Source organism: Suncus etruscus, chromosome 18 (genome assembly GCF_024139225.1).
Source record: "Suncus etruscus isolate mSunEtr1 chromosome 18, mSunEtr1.pri.cur, whole genome shotgun sequence".
NCBI lineage: Eukaryota > Metazoa > Chordata > Mammalia > Eulipotyphla > Soricidae > Suncus > Suncus etruscus.
In genome coordinates, this window is record NC_064865.1 from 38,519,307 (window position 1) to 38,543,399 (window position 24,093).

The 24,093-nt window shown below is 49.6% G+C and overlaps 1 protein-coding gene across 1 annotated transcript in view; it reads left to right on the forward strand.

The window, feature by feature from the left end:
* The first annotated feature begins 5,440 nt into the window (after positions 1-5,440).
* PACSIN1 (protein kinase C and casein kinase substrate in neurons 1) overlaps positions 5,441-24,093 on the forward strand; it is a 59,477-nt gene continuing 40,824 nt past the window's right edge. Inside the window, exon 1 of the mRNA XM_049765262.1 lies at positions 5,441-5,652. The gene's annotated coding sequence lies outside the window, so the exon portion shown is untranslated. The remainder of the gene's footprint in view (positions 5,653-24,093) is intronic.

Genomic DNA, 24,093 nt, shown 5'->3' on the forward strand with positions numbered 1-24,093 from the left:
ACTGTAGTAAATGCCTGTCTCGAATACAGGCAGGGGATGGGAGGGGGGGCATCGGAAAGGGGGAATGTTACACTGGTGAAGGGGGGTGTTCTGTTTGTGACTGTAACCCAACTATAATCATGTTACTTAAATAAAAAATATATTTATTAAAAAAAAAAAAGAAATCGATCCTGGCTCGGAGGACAATATGGGATTCTGGGGATCAAACCTGCATCCACCTGGATCAGCTGTGTGCAGGCAAATGCCCTTCTGCTGTGCTACCACTCCGGCCCCTCACAGAGGTTCACTAAAATAAAATCATGAAGGTGGGCAGGAGCGATAGCACAGGGGTAAGGCATTTGCCTTGCAAGCCACCAACACAGGACAGACCCCGAGCCTGCCAGGAGTGACTTCTGAGTGCAGAGTCAAGAGTAACACCAGAGCACCACCGGGTATGACCAAAAAGAAAAAAATAATAATAATAATAAAAAAGAAGAGATAGAGAGCAGAAGAGCCTCTTCTTAAATTATTATTATTATTATTATTATTATTATTATTATTATTATTATTATTTTGTTTGTTTTTGGGTCACACTCAGAGATACTCAGGGATTACTCCTAGCTCCGCATTCAGAAATTACTCTTGGCAGGCTCAGGGAACCATATGGGATGCTGGGGATTGAACCTGGCTAGGCAATATGCAAGGCAAATGCCCTACCTACTGTGCTACCGCTCCAGCATATGTATTTTTATTTTTGGGCTCAGTGGTTACTCCTACCTTTGCTCTCAGAAATCACTGCTGGAAGGCTTGGGGAACCATATGAGATGCTAGGGATCAAACGTGGTTGGCCATATGCAAGGTAAACACCCTACCCACTAGCTATTTCTCTGGCCCCAACTATGCTCTTTCTTGAGTAAGTTATTCTCTCTGTCTCTCTGTCTTTGTTTCTCTCTCATCCCTCTTCCTCACACTATTTAAATAAAAACCTGTTTTTACTTTTTTTTATTTTTTATTTTTATCAGAGGCTGTAGAGATAGCAGAGTGGGTAGGGCGAGAGCTTGCCTTGCACTTAGCTGACCTGGATTCAATCTTCAGCATTCCCTATATTCCTGAGCACTGTAAGGAGTGATCCCTGAGCACAGAGCTAGTAGTAACCCCTGGAAATCACTGGGTATGTATTCCCAAAAATAAAATAAATAAATAAACTCTTTACTTAGGGATCCAAGAAAATCTTCAATGACTTATTATTATTAATTTTGGTTTTGGGGTCACACCCGGCAGCGCTCAGGGGTTACTCCTGGCTCTATGCTCAGAAATCACTCCTGGCAGAGTCAGGGGACCATACGGGACGCTGGGATTTGAATCACTGTCCTTCTGCATGCAAGGCAAATACCCTACCTCCATGCTATCGCTCCTGCTCCAGTCTTCAATGCCTTTAGTAACACCATTCTAAGATAGAATACCACAAACTAACTTTGATTGCTCTATTTTTTGGGGGGGGGGTTACAACCGGCTGCGCTCAGGGGTTCCTCCTGGCTCTACGCTCAGAAATCACCCCTGGCAGGTTCTGGGGACCATATGGGATGCCAGGATTCGAACCACCAACCTTCTGCATGAAAGGCAAACGCCTTACCTCCATGCTATCTCTCCGGCCCCTGCCTGCATACTTTAGGTAACAGTTCGTCATGAGGGTGGAGGGGCTTTAGATAAGGTGGGGCCCAGGAGGCTGTAGGAAAAGTTTTTATTTTACTTAACTTTACTTCTCTTCAGGATTGGCCCTGATTCGTTGTATGTCTGAAACCCAACTATGAAGGACTTTGTAAGCCACATTGTTGAAATCAAATTAAAATTAAAAAATGAAGGAGAGAGAGAGAGAGAGAGAGAGAGAGAGAGAGAGAGAGAGAGAGAGAGAGAGAGAGAGAGAGAGAGAGAGAGGAATGCACCCAAGAGAGAGTGCGTGGATTTTCCAAAGGCGGATAGAGCCTGGGCCTGGGTATACATTCCAGAGATGAAGGAAGAAAGCTATAGAGTCCACATCTCATCAGGGGAGATTCGGGTGACACATGTGTGTGGGCATCATGTGTGTTCTTTCCATGTGTGTGGGCTCCATGTCTATGGGCTGGCAACATACATGTGCCTAAAATACTTTTCTTAAATTAGGGGCTGGAGATAGCACAGCAGGCAGGGCGCTTGCCTTGCACAGATTCGATTCCTGGAACTCTACACAATCCCCTGAGCTCCATTAAGAGTGATGCCTGGGGCCGGAGAGATAGCATGGAGGTAAGGCATTTGCCTTTCATGCAGAAGGTCATCAGTTCGAATTCCGGTGTCCCATATGGTCCCCGGTGCCTACCAGGAGCAATTTCTGAGCATGGAGCCAGGAGTAACCCCTGAGCACTGCCGGGTGTGACCCAAAAACCACACACACACACACACACACACACAAAGAGTGATGCCTGTGTCAGAAGTATGTCCTGAGTATCACTGGGTGTAGTCTCAGGGTCCCCAAAAGGGGGGGAACCCCCAAACTTTTAAAAAGATTATTATTTTGGGGGGGTTTTGGGTCACACTCGGCAGTGTTCAGGGTTTCCTCCTTGCTCTGCTCTCAGAAATCGCTCCTGGCAGGCTCAGGGGACCATATGGGATGCCAGGATTCGAACCATCGTCCTTCTGCATGCAAGTCAAACTCCTTACCTCCATGCTATCTCGCTGGCCCTAAAAAGCTTATTAAAAAAAAGAAATATGGGCCCGGAGAGATAGCACAGTGGCGTTTGCCTTGCAAGCAGTCGATCCAGGACCAAAGGTGGTTGGTTCGAATCCCGGTGTCCCATATGGTCCTCCGAGCCTGCCAGGAGCTATTTCTGAGCAGACAGCCAGGAGTAAGCCCTGAGCACCTTCGGGTGTGGCCCCAAAACAAAACAAAACAAGAAATACAAAATAAAATAATAAATAATAAAAAAGAGAAATTCTGTTGATGAGGATGGAGTGATATAGCACAGTGGGTAGGGGATTTGCTTGCATGCAGCCGACCTGGATTCGATCCCATATTGTTCCCTGAGTCTGCCAGGAGTGATTTCTGAGCACAGAGCCACGCCGAGTAATCCCCGAGTGCTGCCAAATGTGGCCCAAACCCTCCCCACAAAAAGGAAGTGCTGCTGAAGAGGGGGTTTCCACGGCACTGGCTGACCCAAAGGGGAGAGTGCAAGTAATTAATGGGAACAGTAACAGACGCCTTTAGCATGCAGCTTGCTGGTGCTGCTACAGTAATTGCAGAGATGCTGAGGCCCTCACAGTGATGACTAGACTGCTGGTGCCCTAGTGCTTGCTGGGATCAACTTGCTCAGACTTACAGATTCACACAACCTGTGCAGCAGGTGTTAGTTCAGCATGGGCACCAATTTAGTGTCTGGTCACATAATTATTATGGGGAGTGGGTAAGGGCCAGAGAGTTTGTACAATGGGCAGTGCATTTGCCTTGCATGCAGATGACGAATGACCAGTTTAACCCCAGGCAGGTTAGTTTCTTTTTTCTTTTCTTTTTTTGCCTTTTGGGCCATATCCTGTGACTCTCAGGGGTTACTCCCGGCTCTGTGCTATGAAATCGCTCTGGCAGGCTAGGAGAACAACATGGGATGCCAGGGATCAAACCCGGATCTGTCCTGGGTCTCCATGTGCAAGGGATATGCCCTACCGCTATGCTATAGCTTTGGTCCATGGCTCTGAGAGTTCTTTGAGCACTATGTATGTTTGTTCTTGGGCCCCGCACAGGTAGGGGAGTGCTTTACTGCTAAGCTGCATCTCTAACCCTGCTCTGAGAAATTTTTTAAAATGAAATTTATTTGTGGGCCCAGAGAGATAGCACAGCGGCGTTTGCCTTGCAAGCAGCCGATCTAGGACCTAAGGTGGTTGGTTCGAATCCCGGTGTCCCATATGGTCCCCCGTGCCTGCCAGGAGCTATTTCTGAGCAGACAGCCAGGAGTAACCCCTGAGCACCGCCGGGTGTGGCCCAAAAACCAAAAAAAAAAAAAAAAAAAGAAATTTATTTGTAATCAACTAATCATGTTTTGGTTTTGGAGCCTTATCTAGGAGGGCTACTTCCAATTCTGGATTTAGGGGTCACTCCTGGCACTGCTAGGTTCAAGTGATGCTGGGGACTGAACCTAGGTCTCCTACATGCAATGTGTGTGTGTGCGTGTGTGTGTGTGTGTGTGTGTGTGTGTGTGTGTGTGAGCTCCAGCAGGCTGAGCTGTCTCCCTGCACTCCCCACCCCATGCAGAATTCTTCCTGCATGAGACCATGAATGATAATGAAGGCAAGGTAGTGAGGGGTGGGTGGGAGAGAAAGAGCAGCTGGGGCAATAATAGAGAGGGGTGAGGTCTGAGACAAATCAGTCTTCACGGCCTTCTTTGAGAAGCTTCTGACCAATTCAGGCGTGAAAGTTCCCGAGCAGGCCTGGGACGAAGCTCAGGGCACCGGTCAGGTCCGTGCTTGGCACCCCTGCCTTGTTGTTAGCACTTTAAAATTCCTTGATAAGCAATGAGGGTCAACCTCTCCGAATGGGGTACTTCCCTGGGAGCAGAGAGATTTGGCCTTAGTTGTGTGTGTGTGTGTGTGTGTGTGTGTGTGTGTGTGTGTGTGTGTGTCTGTCTGCCTGCCTGCCTGCCTGTCTGTCTGTGTCTCTGTGTGTGCCTATGTGAGGTGAAGAGATCTAACTCTTATACTCCAAGTGGCCACGTTGTCTCCCGCCCAGATTAGATGTTCTGGGCCCCTACCTGGTCGCTAGGGATCTTTTGGTGGCTGAAACAAAGCTGCCTTCGGATTATCTGCCCCCCCCCACCCCCGGATTATCTGCCACAAAAGAGCCAGGTAGGTCACTAGGTCCTGCCCAGCCCAGCCCAACCAGCAGAGTTCAGACCCCTGGACATATTCAGGTGTTAGTCAGGAACACTGACAGCCCTAGGGGGTGACCTTTTAGGCCCCAAGCCATCAGCGGGAGAGCCTCCCCATAGCTGGTGTGGGCTTTGCAGACCCTCCTGGAACAAGGGCACACCTTGGAGACCTGCCCTGAAGGGTCAGGGTGTGTGTGTGTGGGGGGGGGGGGTAATTGCAATCCAGGCCATGCCAAGTAGGAGGTGGGTGGGTGATGAGCAAGAACCCCCATCCCCACCACACACGCAGCAGCAAATTTGGGGATCAGGAGAGGCCCTGCAGAGCCAGGCAGGGGGCCCAGAGGGAGCTGCAAAGTGGGGAAGGGGCCGAGGTGGTGGTGGTGGTGCTGCTGCTCCGGGGAGATGCTCCGCAGCGCCTTTGGCCTGGCCGGGAGGGAGCACCCCCTTGAAGGAGGAGGAGGAGGAGGAGGAGGAGGAGGAGGAGCCCCCATTCTCCTCCCCGCCTGCACCTGCGCAGGCCCCGCCGGGCTGCCATTGGCTCGCCAAAGCGGCTTCTAATCTGCTCCCATCTGCCGCCGTCTCCTCCTCCTCCTCCTCCTCCTCCTCCTCCTCCTCCTCCCGCCGAGCCTCTGACCTTCCTCCTCCCGCAGCCCGCCGGCCTTGCCGCTCCTCCTCCTCCCCTTCCTCCTCCCCCGTCACCTCCCCCGGGCTGTCGGCCGGGCTTGCGACCCCCGCTCTCCCCAGCCAGGCGCCTCCGGATGCTGCGGAGCGCGTCGGGCTCCAGGTAAGGCTCTTCTTGGCCCCGGGGTGGGGGGTGCGGGCAGAGCCCCAAGGGTTTGCGGGGGCCCTGATCACCCATCACGCAGTTACCTGGACACAGGTGTGAGCAGTCCTGGGTCTTTGGGCATCACCCAGGCCCGGCCAGGATGCGCCCTGGGTGGACCCTGGCTGCTTTGCGGGGAGGCCTGGGGGGGGGGTTGGAGTGCAGAACGACGTAGCAAGGAATAGGTTCCCTAGGAAGCGGGGGTCTGTGCCCCCCAAGTGTTGGGTCGAACCGGGCCAGGCCCTCTGGGGCCTCACTTGCTATTAACGGATCCCACTGGGCCAGGGAGAAGCTGGCACCGAGGTGCCCCAGGTTTGCAGCTCAAGAGCTCCAATCACCCCCCCTTCCACCTTTGCATCCCTTCCTGCAGCTGGGGTGAGGAGGAGGAGGAGGAGGAGGGAGGCAGTGCGGGCCCCAGAGGCCTGCTAGTCCTATGGTCTGTGCCAGCCTTATGGTTTGGTTGCTTGGTTGCTTGGGGGTGCTGGCACCACTGCCAGCTTGCCCCCGCACTCCCTGCCCGCCCGCCCGCCTTCTTTTATTTTGGTATGAAAAGATGAAAAGGTCACCAGGGGGGCCTGAGTGATAGCACAGTGGGCAGGCCACTTGCCTTTCACGCCTGCCTCCAGCCCTCCCTCCCCCCTTGAATTCCATCTGGATTTTGGATTCCGGTCCTCCCTGGCATTCCAAGTGATACCCTCCACCCCCCCCCCCCACTTCGCCTGGAGTGAATCCTGACTGCAGAGCCAGGACTGACCCCTGAGCACCGCTGGCTGTGCCCACCCCCCCAAAAAGAAAAGATAGAAATGTCACCAGGGTGTAAGGGACATAGTGACAGACCCGACCTTGACAGCCCCAGCGGGCATCATCACCCTCCCCACTTTCACCCAGCTGCACGGATCATGCAGCTTTTTCTCGGGGCTCAACCATGAATCACCCACATGGCCCTGACTCTCTGCAGCCTGGAGCTATGCTACACAGATGTCAGTGGTTTCTGGGGGGTCTAGCTGTCACCCACCGGCCCCTCTCACTCCCTCCCGTGCCCAAGTCACCAGTCACCAGCCACTATCTCCAAGGCAGCCTCCCAGGTTCTCCAGCGGAGTGTCTTCCCTCCAGCTTCCCTTTCTCCTGTCTCGTGGCTGGTTATTTCTGTTATTTCTGTCTTGTCTGTCACCCTTTAGCCTTCAAGTGCCTCAGGGCAAAAGTCTGATTCATATCTGTCTGCCCTGGGCCTCACCTCCCTGGGCTTTGGCATGGAGTAAAGGAGCAGGGAATGAACTTGCACCTGGGGAAGTCACCCCTGAGGGCGGGGGTGAGCTTTCTCCTGGGTTTCCTTTCTCCTCCTTGGAGACCTCCTTGTCACCCCGGGACAGTCCCTTCAAGATTCTTTCTGGCTGCGGCCTTCGGCCTTGGGGAGGACTATGTATGGTTCTGATGTGGGTTTGGGTGTGCTTGGCTGTGCGTGCCCAGCCTAAGGGACTTTGGGGGGTCCTGTACTAAAGTCAGGGTTATTTGTTTGATTTTGGTTTTTGGACCACATCCAGTGGTACTCCTGACTTTGTGCTCAGGAATTATTCCTGGTGGGTTTGGGAGAACCTATGGGGTGCTGGAGATTAAACTCGTATCAGCCACATGCAAGGCAAACGCCCTACCCACTGTGCTATTGCTCCTCTGCCTTAGGGAAAGACTATGGCCTCTTGTCTATGACAGACGTGCTGACCCGCCGGTGGCTGAGGGGGGGCTCCTGTCCAGAGAGCAACTCAGGGTGTCCTGGGTTCCTGTCCTAATCTGGGCATGCTCCGTGGAGCCTGAGATATGGACTCATCTCCTGGTGTCTTCCTGGCCTGAGCCCCAGAAGCTTCCCTGGGCTCCTTTCTTTTTTTTTTTTTTTTTGGTTTTGGGCCACACCCGGTGACGCTCAGGGGTTACTCCTGGCTATGCGCTCAGAGTCGCTCCTGGCTTGGGGGACCATATGAGACACCAGGGGATCAAACCGTGGTCTGTCCTAGGCTAGCGCTGGCAAGGCAGACACCTTACCTCTAGTGCCACCACGCCGGCCCCTGGGCTCCTTTCTGACCACATTGCTAGGCTATGAAGGCTGCTAGGTGTCAGTGAAAGTTAATCCACAGCTGTAGCCCGGATACCCCTGTGCCTGAACCCATCCAGGTCCTCTGGAACCTTGAGAACACAGTGTGGGAAGTTGGTGCTCTTATTGCCCCCAGGTTTCAGGCAAGAAAAGGAAAAATGGGGGCCGGGTAGGTGGCACTGGAGGTAAGGTGTCTGCCTTGCAAGCTAGCCAAGGAAGGACCGCGGTTCGATCCCCCGGCGTCCCATATGGTCCCCCCAAGCCAGGGGCGATTTCTGAGCACATAGCCAGGAGTAACCCCTGAGCATCAAACGGGTGTGGCCCAAAAACCAAAAAAAAAAAAAAAAAAAAAAAGAAAAGGAAAAATGGAGACAGAGGACGGATGATGCCCAAGGGATGGTTCCATCTTTCAATGCATGAAACATCGTGGTGCAGACAGAATTGAGCACCTAATGCTGGAAGGACAGAGAGGACCCCATGTCCTGGGGGTCACAGTTGGGAAGTGGAGGAGGCGGATTTGAACTGGGCTGGAGCTTAGTTTCGAAAGGCCTTCTGTGTCTGCTGTGTCACAGCCTCTCCTGGATTTGGGGCGAGCATGAAGACTGTGGGTGTGCAGCATAATCTTGCTTCAAGCATCCTCAAGCATCTCCCATGTGACAAGCACAGTGACTTTTTTTTTTTTTTTTTTGGAGGGCGGTAGTGACACTCGGCAGTGCTCAGGGGTTACTCCTGGTTCTACATTCAGGGATCAGTTCTGACTGTCTCAGGGGACCATATGGGATGCTGAGGATGGACCCCTGGTAGGCTGTGTGCAAGGCACGGTGATTTTTTTTTGTTTGCTTGTTTTGGTTTTGGGCCACATCCAGTGAGTCTCCAAGGGTTACTCCTGGCTATGTGCTTAGAAATTGCTACTGGCTTGAGGAACATATGGGACGCCAGGGGATTGAACCACAGTCTGTCCTAGGTTAGCGCATGCAAGGCAAACGCCCTACAGCTTGTGCCATTGCTCTGGCCCAGGCACGGTGATCTTTAAAGATGCTTCTTAGTGTCAGTGCGGCCTCCCTGCTCCCCCACATCTACGTGGACAAGTGCAGAGTCCCGTTAGGGCCTTGCTGCCCCCCCCATCACCAACACCTGTGCCTCTTCTCCTTCCTTACCCACCCCTGCAGCTCCCAGCTGCATCAGTTCCTCAGTCACCTGCAGCCCTCGCAAAGGCTATTCCACCCAGCCCATTCCTCCTCTCCCTTCCGCTCAGACCTCCGACTTCTTTCTAGAAGCTTCCTGGCTTGGACTGGGAGCCCCTGAAGTGCCTCTCCCTACACCCTGCTGGCCTCCCCTGGGGGACCTTCCCCTTTCTCCGCTCCCAGACCCTTGTGACTTCCCTACCCTGAAGTCCAGGGTGGGGCCCCGGGCATCCTTGTTCTGTCTCACTGAACCCCCGAGCCTGGAGTGGATTTGCCCAAAATTTTGTTCATGCCTTGGACCTTCTTTCTCTCTCAGGACTCAGTTAGCATCTTTTTTCTCCTGTGAGAAATGTGCAGACACACACAGAAATTTGCATAACTTTCCCCCCAGCAGGGCCACACTAGGGTCAGGAAACTTGCACTGGAGAAGTGAAACTGGATGGGGGAAACTTGGGGGGTGGGAAGTCCTCTGGGGGGCTGACCTCCAGGGAAGCAGGTGGAAGGAAATGGGGAGGATCAGAGGGGGCCCACAGCAGCTCTGCTGGATTTGCTTTTGCAGTTTTCTTACAGAGCAACAAAAACAAAAAGAGCTTTTATTATCTTTCTTTCACCAAAATAATGCTCAGGTGCCGGCAAACCCAATGCAGGCTGATATCAAAAATGAGGGTGTGTCGCCAGACCACCCTAATAAAGAAAGATGGCCAGAGAGCAAGTCACCCTAGTTGTTTGTTTTGCAGTGCCAAGGAGAGCTGAGTTCATCCTGGGCTGGAGTGCCTTAGGGGTGCCACTGGCTTGATGCCCAAGGGATGATTCCGTCCTTCATTGCATGAAATGTGGTGCAGACAGAATTGAGCATGTGATGCTGAGGGGACAGGAAGTTTAATTCGGGCTGGTGGATGTGTGGAGTTTGTGCTTGGAGCTGGGGTAGGATGTCCAGAGACCTGGAGGCTGGTGTGAGAGGCTGTAGGAAACTGGGAGACTGGCGGTGGGAGTGGAGCGCTGTACTTCTATTTAAACCTCATTTGGCAGTAAAATGCTTGATGGTGGTGGGTACCCAGATGGGGAAAAGCAATGGCAGAGTTAAAATACAAGTGCCAGCCGAAAAGACTGTACAGAGGGTAGGACACCTTGTCTTGCATGAAGCTAACCCTGGCATAATCCCTGGTACTATGTAGGGTCCCCTAAGCACCACCAGGAGTGATTCCTGAGCACAGAGCCAAGCACACAGGGCTAACACTGGCACATGTAGTCTTCAACCCAAACTAATATAAATACTAAATAAAATCCAGGTATTCCCCCTTTCCCACCCAATTAGATTTTCAAAGACTCTACATATGAGGTGGTTTTTGTTGGGGGGAGGGCACACCAGGAATAACCCCTGAGTACTGCCAGGTGTGCCCTCCCCGCCAAAAAAAAAAAAAAAACTACCTCAAATGTAGAGTCTTTGAAAATCTAGTCACTCCTGAGGGCCAGATAGATAACACAGCGGCGTTTGCCTTGCAAGCACTATGCGCTCAGAAATCGCTCCTGGCTTGAGGAACCATATGGATGCTGGGGATCAAACTGCAGTCTGTCCTAGGTCAGCACATGCAAGGCAAACGCCCTACCGCTTGTGCCACTGCTCTCCCCACCACCCCCCTTGATAATCTTTCAGAATGTTAATGAGTTCAAGGGCTGTGGATGTGACTTCCTATGGGAGTCTCCACTTGTGTGGGTGGGTCATGCCCAGAATTCCATCCCAAGCCCCTCAAAAAAACCAACCAACCAGGAAAAATAAAAAAAAAAGTCATTTCTAGTTTTGCACCTGGAAATTGTTTCTATTTCCTGTCTGAGGAATAAGGGCCCTATTGATTGACTGGGGCTCCTTGGATATCTCAGAAATAATAAAACTGATGTTTTCTCTCATCTACTCAAGGAAGGACCAAAGGAGATTTGATGATCAAAGGTGGAGTTGCTAAATAAGCTTAATCTGTTTGAGAAATTGAAGACATTGCCAGGATCAGAGCAGGAGGCCCATGCTTGTGGGAAGCCGGAACTCCACCAGCGGGGAGATTAAGTTAGCATCATCTTTTGGCAGAAGGATCATGTTTTTGTTTTGTTTTGTTGGTTTTGGGGCCACACCCGGTAGTGCCTAGGGCTTATTCCTGGTTCTAGACTCAGAAATTACTCCTGGCAGGGCTGGGGGACCATATGGGATGCTGAGGATTGAACCTGGGTCAGCTGCATGAAGGTAAGCCTGCTACCCTCTGTACTCTAGCCTCAAGGATCACAGTTTTGACCTGTCATTACACCCTGAGGATTCTCATCTTGGAGCTGCAAAGAAAACACACTGGAGGGGACCCATCAGGGGTGTGTATGTGTGTGACATAATTAAGGCCTCTTCTGAAGAAGCAGTTTTAGGTGGCTGTTGGTTCTTTCCTCTGGCCATTGAACATCAGAGGACTGTATTCTGTGGGCCATTCACCAATGTAGATGCTATAGGTGCCCATGAGAGAGAACAGAGAGGAGCCTAATAGCCCAGTGGAGCGGTGGGCAGAGTATCCTGGGCAGCTAAAACAAGTGACTTTGTAGAATGGTGTCTTTAGTGTAATACTGGCGTCTGGACATTTGCCTTGTGGGCAGCAGACCTGAGTCAGATCCTGGCACTCCAGATGGTCCTTCAAGCCCTGGCAGAGTGATTCCTGAGCACAAAACTAGGAGTAAGCCCTACATACTCCAAACACAAATAAATTAAATAAAAAAAAATATAGACATGTGTGTGTTCATGTTTATTTTTGTATAAAAATGTCCAGAGGCCGGAGAGATAGCACAGCGGCGTTTGCCTTGCAAGCAGCCAGGACCTAAGGTGGTTGGTTCGAATCCCGGCGTCCTATATGGTCCCTTGTGTCTGCCAGGAGCTATTTCTGAGCAGACAGCAGGAGTAACCCCTGAGCACTGCTGGGTGTGGCCCAAAGACAAAAAAAAAGTCCAAATGTAGAGTCAACTTTAGTTGGACCCAGGTATTGAAAAAGTCAGGTGGGGCCGGAGAGATAGCATGGAGGTAAGGCATTTATTTGCCTTGCATGCAGAAGGATGGTTATCCTAATCCTGGCATCCCATATGGTCCCCCGAGCCTGCCAGGAGCGATTTCTGAGCATAGAGCCAGGAGTAACCCCTGAGCGCTGCTGGGTGTGACCCAAAAACCAAAAAAAAAAAAAAAAAAAAAGAAAAAAAGAAAAAGTCAGGTGCTAGATGCTAGATGTGGGGGTCTTTCCTCTAAGCCTCCAACCTGTGCTGCTGTTTGATACTACAAATATTACAAACATTATTTTTTGGGGGGGGTCACACCCGGTGACGCTCAGGGGCTACTCCTGGCTATGCACTCAGAAATCACTCCTGACTTGGGGGATCATATGGGATGCTGGGGATCAAACCAACATCTGTCTGGATCTGCCGCGTGCAAGGCGAACACTCTACCACTGCGCTATTGTGATGGCCCACAAACATTATTTTAGTAGTGACCATTTCCAATGGTGCGAGAAGTCACCAGGACCATAATCCAGAGGTAATGGGGAGGGAGGAATGTGGTGCCAGGGACTGAACTTAGGGCCTCACTATACTAGGTATATGCTCTATCATTTATACTATCTTCCTTACTCCTTTTAAAATTTGTTTTTGTGGGGGTCAGAGTGATAGCACAGCAGTAGGGCATTTGCCTTGCTTGCTGCTGACCTGGGACCACCAGGATTCAATCTCCAGCATCCCATATGGTCCCCTGAACCTTCCAGGTGTGATTTCTTAGCATAGAGCCAGGAGTAACCCCTAAGTGCTGCTGGGTTAAACTGACATTTAACTTGCATTTCCCATTTAAAAAATTGGGAGGAGGGCAGAGAGATAGCACAGTGACAGGGCGTATGTCTTGCATGTGGCCAACCTGGGATGGACCTGGGTTTGATCCCCTGCATCCCATATGGTCCCCTGAGCCTGCCAGGAGTAATTTCTGAGTGCAGAACCAGAAATAACCCCTGAGCACTGCTGGGTGTAGTCCCAAAATCAAAAAAATTGGGGAGCATACTCAACAGTACTTAAGGGTTGCTTCTGCTTCTGGGTTCAGGGATCACTCCTGGTGGGCTCAGGGGACCATATGGAGTACCAGGGATTGAACCCAGTTCAGGCACATTTGAGGCAGGTGCACTGTCTGCTATACTGTTGCTTTGGCCACAGATCCCCCTTCTTGAGTCAGACCAGCCAGTCATGACTCTTTTACAGTTTTAATTTGTGGATGTTTCTAGTTGGTTTTCTTATGTCTTTGCTTCCTCCTTCTAGTCCTGGAGGGATGGAAAGGGGCTGAGGTACTTCTGGATGTCAGGAGAGGCCACAGAAGTGGTCATAACACCCAGAGTGTGAGTGACACTGTCTCAGGGAGGATGGTGGAGGCAGGTCTGAGATCCGCACTCATGAACCAAGCGTGACTTTCCCTTCAGATCATGAGCTATTCTAGTCTGGCCAGTCCAGTATGAGCCAGCCCATTTCACAGACACGGACACTGAGGCCCACTGGACAGATTGCCAAGACAGGACACACTTGTACAGTCTGGGTGAGGTCCCGGATCTTAGCCTCTGTATCTGCGTCATCTCATTTGAGGGGGGTGGGTTATCTCTCAGGGTCAGAGGTCAGCATACTCCCAGGACTGAGGCCCAGGGCCTTCAGGAGGGTCTCTGCAGGAGGTGCCCAGGTCCCCCCACCAGCTGTCCACCCTACAACTGTTATTCATCACCATCCTGCAACTTCTGAGGTGTACCCCCATAAAACTCGGGGTACTGGGGTGGCAGGTCTGGCCTGGGGTAGCCTAGTGAGGCAGGGTCACAGCTGAGGCTTGAGTACATGTGACTTCACTAATACTTACCAGGGTCTGGGCACCATGCTGACCTTCCCCTCGGTACCCCGTTTCCAGATGGGTAAACTGAGGCTGCACAGAAGCTCAAGGGGGATGTGATAGAATTGAGATTCAGGATCCCTAGAACTGGGTCTCCCCACTTCTGCCTTCTGCCTCCCAGGCCCGAGATCTAGTGTCACCTCTATCAGCAGTCCCATCGGACACCCGCTCCCTCAGTGTTGGGTGACTGGCCGCCGCTCCCCTGCCCTACTTGGCCCTGCCCCAGGCCGGGCACCTCTGGCCCCGACACATCCCCATTACAGCGCCTGGGTCTTTGGTCCTGCCCACCTCCCTTTGTCCTAGGCCCTGACTGGCTGGCTGGGTCCTTACTCCACCCCAGAGGCAGGGCCTGGCATGGCATCCCTACATCTTGCACCAGCTGTTTTTGGAAACTGCACAGCTGGCTTGGCCCTGGTGGAACAGAGGCTGGTGGTGAATCATTTCGCTTCCTCCCTGCCTCAGACTACCCCAAAGAGGACCAAGACAAGCCCATGGTGAAGTGGGCAAGGTGAAGGGAGACATGTGGGTCCCAGATGGCTTTAGCCTGTCTCTAATAAATACATTTGCCAACTTAGGATTCCACCCCTAAGCTCCTCTGAGTCATAATTGGGGGCTCCCTCTATACTCAAGTACCTCCAATTTGGGAATAGTTGTGTGTATGCGAAGCACATGCAGATAAGCCCCTCTCCCTGTTATAGCATGCTCTTTGTTGTTAGTTTTGGTTTTGGGGCCACACCTGGCAGTGCTCAGGGCTGACTCCAGACTCAGTGCTCAAGGTTGAACCTAAGAGCATTGTGGTGGGCAAACACCCTACCCCACTGTACCGCACTGTACTCAGACTCGGGCTCCCTTTTGTTTTTAAGCCACACCTAGGCATGCTCAAGGCTTACTCTTGGCTCTGCTCTTAAGGGGACCATATCAGAGGACCATACCCAGGTTGGCCATATGCAAAAGCAAGCGTCCAATCCCCTGTGCTACTTGTTGGCACGTTCTGGGGCGGTTCTGCTCACAGCCTGGTGGCCGCCTGCAGCGCTGGGTGCAGGGACTTTAGCTGTGAGCAGCGGCTCCCGCCTCTGCTGTCCGCCTGCGTTCTGTCCCTGTCACGCTTGTCCTCCTCTCCAGATGGTGCTTTTTCTAATTTGATCATTTTGTTTGCGTTAGACTTCTATAAATACAACTCTTCACTTATTGGTTTTTCTAAAATCAGGTACCGATGTGGGGTAAAGGTTCAGCAACTCCTCCTTATTCACCCAGTTCTGGAGAAACCTCCACAGGTGACCTACATATATTTCTTCACTTTTTAAAATGAATATGTATTAGTAGACTTGACTTTTCTTTGTTTGATTAGCGGGCCATACCGCCTATGCTTAGGAGCTCTTCTGGCAGTATGCAGGGAAATTCTTGTTGCTAGGAATTGAATTAGGCCTTCTGTACACAGAACATGTATACTAGATCCTTGAATCATCTCCTCATCCTCAGGCTATGCATTTTGACAGCTTGCTATAAAAAGACAATAACAGGGGCCGGAGCAGTGGCGCAAGGTAGGACATTTGCCTTGCACACGCTAACCTAGGACAGACTGAGGTTCGATCCCCCGGCATCCCATATGGTCCTCCAAGCCAGGAGCAATTTCTGAGCGCATAGCCAGGAGTAACCCCTGAGCGTCACCGTCTGTGGGCTCCCCCCCCTCCAAAAAAGACAATAACAGAATACCGTCACAGTTCAAGGCCAAAGAGAAGGTGCAGCAGGTAGGGCACTTGCCCTGAATGAACACAGCAGACCCATGTTCAATCCCTGGTAACTCTTCAGGATTAACCCCTAAGTAACTATGCAGTGTGGGCCCAAAACAATGACAACAAAAAAAAGTCAGTTCAAAAGATTCCCTGTTTGCATAAAACTCTGGGTTCAATCTCTGGTATCCCATATAGTTCCCTGAGCCTGCCAGAAGTGATTTCTGAGCTCAGAACAAGGAGTTAGTCCTGAGTACTGATGGGTATGACCCAAACAACAACATAACAATGAAAAAGATCTTCTGGGATCCTTTGGACCCTAAGGTCCCTCTCTGTTCTGGAGGAACTGTCTCTTCTAGAAAGGCTTTCCTATCTATGGCTTTGTTTTGAGTTACCTCCATGTATGCGTCCAATCCAAAAAGATACTTTCTTTGAATTTTAATGACTGGATTTGTATGCTCTTCTGTTTTGGGGCCATATCCAGCAATGTTCAGGGGTTACTCCTAGCTCTATATTTTGTAATTACTCCTGATAGTACTTAGGAGATGCAGGATTGAACCCAGGTTGGCAGAATATAAGGCAAACACCCTACCTCTGTGCTATTTGGGTTTGTTTATTCTTTAATACCCGGTATTTTTCCATGAAAATGTTCTAAAGAATTTTCTTTTTTTTGGTTTTTGGTCACACCTGGAAACTCTCAGGGGTTTCTCCTGGCTCTATACTCAGAAATCGCTCCTAGCAGGCTCAGGGGACCATATGGAATGCCAAGATTCAAACCACCATCCTTCTGCATGCAAGGCAAACACCCTACCTCCATGCTATCTCTCCAGCCTCAAAAATGTTCTTTTATGCCATGTACCCAAACTGTTTTGGTGGAGAGACTCCTTTCAGTTCTCCATCGCTCCACAGAGCCCAACATGTGAACTTTTTGTGACTTCTCCGTCTTACCAACTGGGGTTTTTTATGATTGGTGACTCCTGTGAAAACTGCTCTGAAGGTAAGCACATACGTGTCCAGGTGCATTCCTAGATGTGGAATTGCTGGCCCATGGGTTTGTGTAGAAGAGGGAGGAAGTGATGCTGGGCTATTCCAAGATGGTCGGACCAGTTCACACATCATGAGGAGCTCTGCTACATTCCCTACTTCACATTCTTGCAAGAATTTGGTTATTTAGTTTATCAAAATGACCTAGGTTTGGTCATTAGCATCCCATATGGTTCCCTGAGCACTGTCAGGAATAAATCCTGAATGTAGAACCAGGAGAAACCTCTGAGCACTGCCAAGTATGGCCTCCCAAATGAACGAACAAGCAAACAAACAAACAAACAAATGAACAAACATTTATTTTTCCAGGGGTCAGAGAGGTAGTACAGCAGGTAGGACATATGCCTTGTTCGTGGCAGACCTCATTTTGATTCCAGGCACCCTACATGACCCCTGAGCCTGCCAGGAGACATCTCTGGGCACAGAGCCAGAAGTGAGTGCTGTTGAGTGAGACCCCAAAGAAGCAAAAAGAAAAAACATTTTCCCTTTGAGTATGCTCAGGAGACCAGGTAATGCTGGGGAGCGAAAGCTCCGGCTCAGCCCTGACCCTCCTCCTGGACCCCAATGTTCTTTTCTGACTGCCACACTGATCCCCAAGATTGGTCTCTCCTGAATGAAGATGTTCTGGACTCCTCAGAGCTACTTCTGCAACCAACCAGCCATTTCTCCATCAACTTTTTAAAAATGGACATATATTTGATCTCCCATAAAAAATGTTCAGTGTTTAAAAATGCATTAGTTTCCTCATATCTCCAAGGTTCCTCACCCATCCCCATTTTTTGATTATAGAGTATCTCTGTCTCTCCAGGAGAATGCTGGGCTCATGAGCAATCACTAGTTTGCCTTTCTTCTCCCTCTCTCAGCTCCAGGCAACCACCCACCAGACTTCTGCTTCTATAAACTTGCCTATTTGAGATATTTGATACACATGACATCAGGTACAGCTTTACTTTGTTCATTTATTTTGGGGGCCCTACTTGGCATTTCTCAAGGATCACACCTGGCTGGCTCAGTGCTCAGGAGCCCTGCCTGGTGGTGCCAGGATTGAAACCTTTGCACTAATTTTTTTTTTTGGGGGGGGTTCACACCCAGCTGCACTCAAGGACTACTCCTGACTCTACGCTCAGAAATTGCTCCTGACAGGCTCGGGGGACCATATGGGATGCCAGGATTTGAACCATCGTCCTTCTGCATGCAAGGCAAACACCTTACCTCCATGCTATCTCTCCGGCCCCTATTTTCTTTTCTTTTTTTTTTGTTTGTTTGTTTTTTTAGAGCCACATTCAGTGGCACTCAGGCTCTGTGCTCAGAAATCTCTTCAAGCAGGCTGGGGGACCATATGGGATGCTAGGGATCGAACCCTGGGTGGACTACATGCAAGGCCTTTAAAGTACCCTAACTGCTGTGCTATCACTTTAGCACCATTTGCACTGTTTTCCTGTCCCTGAACTATACACATCTTTTGGTCTGGGGTGATAATACAGCTGGTAAGGTGGTTGCTTGCCTTGCAAGTAATGGATTGATTCAATCCCTAGCACCCCATTTGTTCCTCTGAGCCCTGCTAGGAGCAATCTCTAAGCACAGACCTGGATGTTGCCAAAAAAAAAAAAAAACCCCAAACAAACCCAAAAATCATGTACATATTTTGTTTGTTTGTTTGTTTGAACCACAAACAATGCTATGCTCAGGAATCACACCTGGCAGGCTCAGGGGATCATATGAAATCATATGGAATCAGGGAATCATATGGAATCAATGCGGAATGTCAGCCACGTTGGTTGTGTACAAGGCAAGAGGCCTACCCCCTTTACTATTGCTTTGGCCCCTTCCTCCCTTTCTGTGACTACTAATACCCCACTGCGTGGGCATAGACACTTCGTTGATTCATTCAGCTGTTGGTGCACATTGGCATGACACTAGGCTTTCAGTTTCAATGGAAAAATGCTTGAGGGAACATTTATCCACAAGGGTCTTTGTGGCCAAATGTTCTTTCTCTTGGACATATCTGAAGGGCAAGGATGGCTAGGTCACATGATGAGCTTAACCTCTTAAAGGGCCACTGGCCAATTTCCCAGGCTGCTCCAGAGACATCCCCCACGAGCCATTTACAAAAGTTCTGATTTCTTTTTCTTTGCCAATGCTTGTCATGCTCTATTTTGTTGTTTTGTTTTGAGCTGCACCCAGCCATGCTCGGGGCTTAACCCTGGCTCTGTGCTTAAAGATCACTCCTGAAGATACTCAGGAAACCTTATGCCGTGTGGGGTTTGAATCAAAGTGGGCTATAGGCAAGGCAAGTGCCTGACCCTCTGGACTATCTCTCCAGCAATTGTCCATCTTTTGACCAGGCCTAGAAGGCATGAAGGGATAACTTATGGCTTAATTTGCATTTCTCTAATGATTAATCAAGGTTTAATTTGCATTTCTCTAATGATTAATCATGTTGAGCATCTTTCAAATGCTGGTTGGTCTTTTGTGTATCTTCTTTGGAACCATCAGGATCTTCTCCTGCTTCTGGGCCGCTCTGGGATTTGAACTTTGGGCTCTGTGCTCAGTGGCATTTTGTAAGGCACTAAGCCATCTTCCAGGATCCTCACTGAGTTTCCAGAGTTGCTTATATGTTCTTGGTATCAGACACTCATTAGATTTACATGCAAGTATTTGTTTCCATGTTGGGGGGCTGGTCCTTCCCTGCTTCCCTGTATAATGGGGGTCCATGCGGGTGTTGGAGGCTGCAGGCTTTTCGAATTCTAGAAACTACTCAGAGTCCCAGACGCTGCAGTGACCAGGGCTGGCCAGTCTCTGTGCTTTTCAGTATGGTTTGTGGCTGTGGGCACTGAGTCACCTCCCCAGCGTGGCTCCTTTTGGTCTTCTTGGGATTTTCTTCTTCATGCCAGCCTGACCCGCCCTCTCCAAACCCCCAAACTCCAGCCCTTCTCTTCTGCCCCAGCCCAGAGGCCTTGTCCTTCCAGATGACCTCCTGTGATCCTTGGACATCCTGTGTCACTTGGACATTTGTCACAGTCCACTTTGGGGAAAACTGGGCACAGTGGAGGCAAAGCATTTTCTTTCTTTGATGACTCATCAGTGCCTTTAACCTGCTGGAGTGTGTTGTGACTGTCAAGGAACGAAATTGTCAAAACTGCGAAGCCACTGAGACGTCCTTCCGTGGGTGAATGGGATTATAAATAAGCAGTCAGACATCCGTGCTGACATCCAATGCTATGTTATTTAGTATCGAAAAAATATCAAGGGCTAGAGTGATAGTATAGTGGGTAGGGTGCTTGTCTTGCATGTGGCCAACTGGTTTCAATCCCTTATATCCCATATGGTCTCCCTGTCACTGTCAGGAGTAATTCTTGAGTGCATAGTCAGGAGTAAGACCCTGCTGGGTGTGGCCCCCCAAAAAAGGGAACCAACTCCCCCGCCCCGAAAAAGTCAGTTGTCAAACTACAAAAGACATGGAGTGGCGATACTAATTTAATAGGGCCAGGAAAATGGCTCAAAGGACTGGAGCCCATGTTTTGCATGGGGGAGCCCTGGGTTTCATTCCAGTGCTACATGGCCCCCCAAGCATTGAACTGGGAGTGGTCCCTAAACATTGCTGGAAATGGCCCCCACACAAATAAACAACAAAAGGAAATAAGTAAAAGAAACCAGAAAGAAGCCTAAAAAGGCTGTATACTAGATTTTTTTGTTTTGTTTTGGGGCCACACCCGGTGACACTCAGGGGTTGCTCCTGGCTATACTCTCAGAGATCACTCACTCTGCAGTCCGTTCTAGTTTAGTGTGTGCAAGGCAAACACCCTACCACTTGCGCCACCACTTCAGCCCCTGTATACTGATTTTTTTGTTTGTTTGGGGAGGGAGACACACACACCGACACACATATGCACACACACACACACTCACACACACTGGCCCTAAGGCTGTATACTGTTTGATTTCAAAGGAGAAACTGGAGTGAATGAAATGATGGGGTTGCTGGGAGCTCAAGAAGTATGGAAAGACAATGCAGAGCAGGGGACAGGGGACGTCCAGGGAAACAGCTGTCATGGCTAACACTGTACAGAGTAGGTCCTGTCGTGTCTGATGTTGTTCAGGGCAGGTGCGTGTCGTTCTACATTTGCCAAGATCTGTAGGATGTGAACCCCCGAGGCCCCCTCAGGGAATCCTGGCTCTGGTTGATAATGCTGTGTCATGGCTGGCTCTGGGATTCTAAGCATCGTGGGTGTCTCAGGGAAGTGAGGGAGCGGCGGGGGGTTGGGGTGGAGGTTGGGGGGGAAGCCGAGGAGGTTGGGGAAGGCAATTCCAATTTTGCAAAATGAAGCCAAACAGCTTAAACTGCTAAACAAACAAACCCCAGTACTATTAATCTAAAACATAACAGCAGGGAGCAGGGAGCGATGCACATTAAGGGGAAATTAAAAAACGCCTCAGGAGTAGAGAACTGTCACTGGCTGGGCCACCTGGGTGAAGCAGGGACATTGTCAGGCGCCCAAACAAACAGATCGGGATCATGGGGCGCCCCCTGTTGGAAGGAACCCTGGAATCTTTTTTTTTTTTTTTTTGAATTTTTGTTTTTGAGACACACACAGCAGTGCTCAGAGCTTACTCTTGGTCCTTTGCTCAGGAATCAATCTGAGCAGTGCTCAGAAGACCATATGGGATGCTGGAATCAAACCCAGGTCGGCTGCGTGCAAGACAAGTACCATATCCCTTGTACTATCGGTCCTTCCTGGAATCTTGTTTTGTTTTGTTTTGTTTTTGGGTCACACCCAGTGGCACTCAGAGGTTACTCCTGGCTCCTGGTAAGCATGGGGGACTATATGGGATGCTGGGATTCGAACCACCATTTGTCCTGGATCAGGATGTGCTATCTCTCCGGCCTCCAGCTCCTGGGATCTTTAAAATGGTGTTATCGCTAGGCATAGTAGCAAGGATGTGGTGTATTGAATTTATGGCCCCATTACATTTTTGGGATTAAATGATTCCAAAGTGGTGCTCAGGAAGTCTGCCCCACCCTCCATTAATGATTCTTGGCCATTAGGGTTGGTGGGTTTAGGGCAAGGAAGACTCGATACTGTTCAGGCCACGCAGTACCAGGGATACCCAAATGCTGGGGGCCTCCGGGGAACATGGCACCGGCACGAAGCACGCTAGATCTCATTAACCTTCTTAAAAGCTTGTTGGCAAAGAGGCAGGAAGGGGCCAGACTGGAAGCAGAAATTCCTCCTGGCGAGAGAAGATGGGGTACCACCCACTTGTCTGTGGCTGTGATGGGGAAATGGGGCTGAACTCTGGACACATAAAAGGAGAAGGCAGGGGATGTGGGATAAAGGAGGAAGAGAGAGGAAGTAAGGTCTTTGGATTGAGCTTTGGAAGAATAGTAGCAACGTTTTCTGAGGCAAATATGGACCCCAAACTTTAGGGCATGTGACAATCTGTTCCTACTCAAGTGGGCTACAGAGGCTGAAATTCTGTGGCCTGAGTGGAATTGCAAATAGGAGACTGAATCTTTTTTGGGGGGACACTTCTAGCTGAGCTCAGGGATCACATCTGGCTCTGAGCTCAGGGCTCCATATGTGGTACCTGGAGTCAAACATTATTGCAGGTATATGCAAGGCAAGTAAGTGCCTTAATCTCTGAAACATCAGTTCAGCTCCAGGGTGGCCCAAGAGATGGTGCCAGGACTGGAGCTCATACAGGGCAGGTGGGGGGGGGGGGTCCTGGTTTGATTCCTAGTACCCCATGACCAGCTGAGCATCACTGGCCTGCAGTAGTTCTGGGGTGACTACTGCTTGGAATAGTCCAGAGCTCACTGAGAACTGTATAGGAGTCCCCAGATTAACTAAAGAAGGCCCCAGACCTGAGGAGACCACTGTGAGCAGAAAGGAGAAAAGAGGTCTCAGGCCTGAGTCTGGGTCCCCACATATGGAGTGGATAGAAGGAGAGTGGGGTGTGGCCAAATGGCCAAGTGAGATGTATGGGGTAAGGACTGAGGATTGGAAAGGGATTGGGGGCTTTTGGATGCCAGTGTTGACTGGGGGTGGGGGACTATGGTATAATCTGGGAAGTTGTTTGTTTTGAATCACACCTGGTCCAAGGGTTTTTGTTTGTTTGTTTGTTTTTGTTTTTTTGGGGGGGTTTTTGAGTCACACCCTGCTGCACTCAGGGGTTACTCCTGGCTCTACACTCAGAAATCACTCCTGGCAGGCTCGGGGGATCATATGGGATGCCGGGATTTGAACCAATGACCTTCTGTATGAAAGGCAAACGCCTTACCTCCATACTATCTCTCCAGCCCCTGGTCCAAGGTTTTATTCCTGAATCTGCACTCAGGAATTACTCCTGGTGGGGCTCAGGGAACCATATGGGATGCTGGGGATTGAACCCAGGTTAGGGTTCAAGAGAAAGGCTAATGCCTGTGATACTATCAATCCAGTCCCTGGTTTTTGTTGTTGTTGTTGTTGTTATTTTTGTTGTTGGTTTGTTTATTATGTGGCCACTTCTGGTTCTGCATTAGGGAATTACTTCTGGCAGTTGCCTGGAATTGAACCTGGATTGGTTGCATGAGGTAAGCGGCCTGCCTGCTGTACTTGTTCTCCAGCTCCAGATTCTTTTCTTTCTTTCTTTCTTTCTTTCTTTCTTTCTTTCTTTCTTTCTTTCTTCTTTCTTTCTTTTTCTTTCTTTCTTTCTTTCTTTCTTTCTTTCTTTCTTTCTTTCTTTCTTTCTTTCTTTCTTTCTTTCTTTCTTCTTTCTTTCTTCTTTCTTTCTTTCTTTCTTTCTTTCTTTCTTTCCTTCCTTCCTTCCTTCCTTCCTTCCTTCCTTCCTTCCTTCCTCCCTCCCTCCCTCCCTCCCTCCCTCCCTCCCTCCCTTCCTTCCTTCCTTCCTTTCTCTTTCTCTCTCTCTTTCTTTCTTTTTCTTTTTTTTTTCTCTCTCTTTTCTCTCTTCTTTTTTTTTCTTTCTTTCTCTTTCTTCTCTCTCTCTTTCTTTCTTTCTTTTTCTTTTTCTTTCTTTCTTTCTTTCTTTTCTCTTCTCTTTCTTTCTTTTTTCTTTCTTTCTTTCTTTTCTTTCTTTCTTTCTTTCTTTCTTCTCTTCTTTCTCTTTCTTCTCTTCTTTCTTTCTTTCCTTTCTTTCTTTTCTTTCTTTCTTCTCTTCTCTCTTCTTTCTTTCTTTCTTTCTTCTTTCTTTCTTTCTTTCTTTCTTTTTCTTTCTTTTCTTTCTTTCTTTTTTATCTTTTCTTTCTTTTTCTTTCTTTCTTTTTCTTTCTTTCTTTCTTTCTTTCTTTCTTTCTTTCTTTCTTTCTTTCTTTCTTTCTTTCTTTCTTCTTTCTCTTTCCTCTCTCTCTAACTCCCTCCTTCCCGCCCTCCCTTTCTTCCTTCCCCAAGTTCTCATAGGTTACTCCTGGCTCTGCACTCAGAAATCACTCCTGGCAGATTCTGACTG